The sequence below is a fragment of the Acomys russatus genome, chromosome 25, assembly GCF_903995435.1.
Source record: "Acomys russatus chromosome 25, mAcoRus1.1, whole genome shotgun sequence".
Lineage (NCBI taxonomy): Eukaryota > Metazoa > Chordata > Mammalia > Rodentia > Muridae > Acomys > Acomys russatus.
Window position 1 is genome coordinate 17,302,025 of NC_067161.1, and position 4,149 is coordinate 17,306,173.

Consider the following 4,149-nt stretch of genomic DNA (forward strand, 5'->3'; position numbering starts at 1 on the left):
TTCTTGAATTTTCTTTATTATTATTCCCCATAACCCTTTTCTGCTCTACTCTGAGACATTAAGAAAGCTAAGGCAATATTAGCATTAACAGGTAGCTATCACAAAATTCCAATTTTCTTTCATCTTAGATTATTGACTTTCCGGTTTCTGACAGCACACATTAGGTGCATCTGTTATGTGAATTTTTCCTAGGAACATGTGAACCCCTCCACTCACCCCAGATAAGTCACCAATGACAGACCATAGTAGTGATTCCTCTCAATCTAAGTTGGAAATCCAAGAGTTTGTTGGACTTGCTTCTAACAGCACAGCTGAGGGGTTACTTACAGAAGCATTGGTGACACCCCCAAAACATCCACATCACTAAATGTCTCACCCCAACACAGATGAAAACCTCCCCATAGCTGTAGAGGTAGTCTCCTTTTCAGTTAATTCATCACATACTGTATGCACTACCTCTGACCTATGAGGCTATGTATACCCTGAGACAGAATTATGTGCAGCTGCTGGGGAGGCACAGAAAGGAGGGACTAAAATCCCAGAAGAAGTTCTAATGATTCCACTCCCTTGTCAACAGGCCAAAGCTTGAGGCTCTCTTGGGAATAATCATAACTGCCACCAATGAACCTGGTAAGAGCTCGTAGGCATGGCGGACAGCACCCCCACAGCAGCAGCAGCACTCACAGTAAGCAGCTGTATCAAGGTTTTGCCAGAAAATCAAAGCCAGGAGAATGTGTGTATGTGTTTAATACTCATCATGAGTAGCTTTCTTCTTGCTGTGATAAGACGCCATGACCAAGGCTACTTATAAAGAAAGTGTTCAATTTAGGGCTTATGGTTCAAGAGGGGAGTAGAGTCCATGATCATCCTGGTAGGGAGCATGGCAGCAGGCAGCAGACATAGGGCTGGAGCAGAAGTTGAGAGCTTATATCTGATCCGCAAGCAAAAGTCAGGAGTGCTAATTGAGAATAGCATGGGCTTTTGAAACCTCAAAGCCCAGCCCTAGTGCCACACCTCCTCCAACAGGGCCACACCTTCTAATCCTTCCCGAACAGTTCTGCCAACTGGGAGCCAACCATCTTAATATATGAACCTATTGAGGGAGGGCGTGATTCTTATTCAAATCACTACCACAACACACACACACATACTCACACATGCACAGGCACGCATATATAAATATATGTACATCCATTAAGTCTGAAATCTGTAGTTCAGATTGTCGTGGCTTTCTTTCTCTTATAAAGTATTTACAGTGCCCATTGACTTTCAAAAACTAAAAGACGTGCCTGAGGCTGTGGGACAGGCAGAAAAGCCAAGCAGGAGTTAGGAGATACAATTTCTTCTTTGCCAAGGACCCCCGGCCTCGCCCTTAAAGCATGTGAAGTCATTGGGTCAAGCCCACTTAGAATATTGAGAATCGTCCCTTTTAAGGCTCAATGAATGTTTGGTGGAAACCACATCTATAAAGTACTATAATGGATATTTGATTGAACGACTGGGACCAGTCATCACAACAGTAAAACAATTGGACCCTACACATCAGAGACTGGCAAACATTCTCCAAAATAGCCCAGATAGTGAATATTTTATTCTTTTCATGCAAATTCAGGGGAAATGTGAAAGTATTGACATAATGACAAGAATATAATTTTGCCTCACAGTCAATATGCAGAAGTCAGTGTAGGAGGGAAGATTGGGAAAGGCGAAGGGTTGAAAGCTTTCTTGCCTTCCCAGGAGTTACTTTATAGCATTAAGTGCTATTCTTTTTCAAAGTTTATTTTATGTGTATGGGTATTTTGCCTGCATGGATGTTTGTATATGCACTACAAGTGCCCATAGGGGACAGGAGAAGGTATCAGTCTCCTTACTGGTTGTGAGCTGCCATGTGATTTCTGGGAACTGAATTGAGTGAGGGTCCTCTAGAAGAACAGCTAGTGCTCTTACTTGCTGAACCATCTTTCTGGCCCTTAAATGCATTTTTATAAATGTATTGCTAATGGGCATGCCATGGGCCCAGCAATGGGATCTCTTTCAGTTGTAAGACTAAAGTGTCAGGGTGCTGAGTAATGCCTCTCATTGCGTCTTCCAGCTCCTTAGAATAGGAACATCACACACACACACACACGCACGCACGCACGCACGCACGCACGCACGCACGCATGTGCACATACGCCATGATGAGGTCTAGCTCCCTTCTGTAGCTTCACTTCCTGTCTCCTCTGCCATTTCTTACTGCACTCCCTTCCTATACCACAAACACAATCACCCTCAACTAGTAACCAGATAGTACTCTCTAAAGACTCCTAAACATGCCACAAAGTCCTAGAGCTGTGTGTTCTACCATTCCTCCAGAGAGAATTTCCCCTCTCCAGACTGACCTGTTCCCTATCTCCCATATTCCTCCCATGGTACCTGCAACAGCCGTGCGCGGGAACTGTTCACTCATCCCGGTCCATCTGGGGGCTGTCCTTGCTCTTCCTGCAAGGTTGCTGAGCCTCAGCTTCTGTGACACCTTCCTTGTCTGTGTATTTGGAAGTGAGTAAATGCTCACCTAGAGGCATTTATACTGAACAAACCCCAAGACTAGCAGCGCGAGGCCAAACTGGAGGATAGCCTCCTTAACAGTCGTATCTGGTTCTCGTGGTGTTTAATATTCTTTTAATGGCTGATGGTCAAAAATAGAGGGGGGGCTCACCTAATTGTTGGCATTTCTGGTTTCTAAGTAACTGTGGAGTCTGTGGAGTCTGCCTTGTGACAGAGTCATAGAGGTCACATCAGCGGCCACCTTTCAGCCAGAGCACATACACTGGTTTGTCTCATGTGCAGTACTTCCCTTTTCCCCAGAACTGAGTCCACGTCTCAACTGGCCCTGAATTCTAGGTGCATACAGCCGCTGTTCTTGAGGTCAAAACAATGACCAGTACTGGATCTAGCGTGACATCCAAGTGGGGAAATAAGAGAGACTGAGAAGATGCATGATAGGAAAAGTTCTTCATAGTCACATATGTGGGGAAGAGGCTTGGATGTAGATTTACGTTGGAAGCATATTTCTTTACCCTTAATTATTATTTCATTTTTAATCGGCTCACAAAGTCACAGGTTTCCTTATGGAAGTTTCAGACGCACTGAGTTTGGGTAGGTCTTTCCTCGCCCCCCAAACCTACGTCTGCCCTACCTCCAGGATCCCTCACTCTCCCCATCGTGTCCTTTTACAACCTGTAGTTCTTCCTGCTTTGAAACCTCATGTGGTCTATATCCTGCCCACAAATTTAACAATTAATCATTCACCTTTTGCTTACATCGGGGTGAGATTCCATTAAGTAGATGCTTCACCTTCTAGTTATCCAGCCATCCAGTGACGGTCAGCTGAGATGACCCACTTCCTCACTATTATAGATAGAGCAGCAGGAGACACGGAGGTGTAAGTCTCTGTGGCAGGACTGTGGAGTCCTTTGGGTACATGCCCAGAAGTCATATATCTGGGTCATATGGTAGTTCTATTTTTAGTTGTTTAAGCAACTCCACACTGATTTCAATAATGATTACACCAGTTTACACTCCCAACAACAGGGAATGAGGGTTCCTCTTTCTGGAGTCCTCTGTAGGACGGTCATTTGCTTTCTTGATGACAGCCATTCTGGGTGACATGGAATCTCAAAGTGGTTTGAATTTGCAGTAAAATGGATAGAGTTGAAAAATATTGTTAAGCATAATCCAGACCAGAAAGAACACTCCTTGATACTCCACCATGAACGCGGACTGCGTTTGCAGCACCCACTGAACTTTCCTACCCAATCTCTGAATGAGGACATGGATTCGTGCTTCTGGCAGATGTACTTGAAAAGGGAGACCAATACTTTCTGTCCAAAAGGGAGGATTTGTTTTGGGTAAGAAGCCTGATCATTAAGGTCATCTTGTTCTTGGGCAAGTCTCTCAGACTTTGAAAGCTGGTGATTTACCATGGCTCTCTGCACAGAGAGATGTCCAGGCAGCCAGGCCTCCCTACCTGTGTCCTAGGCATCCGTTCCTGACCCAGCAGGGATGCAGGAAGGGGAAGTTCTTGATCTCTTTACTTCTCTGAGACACAAGAATATAAGCCTTTGGGATTTTGGTGTTTTCCAGGTGGGTCATGGGCTTCCGGCCAAA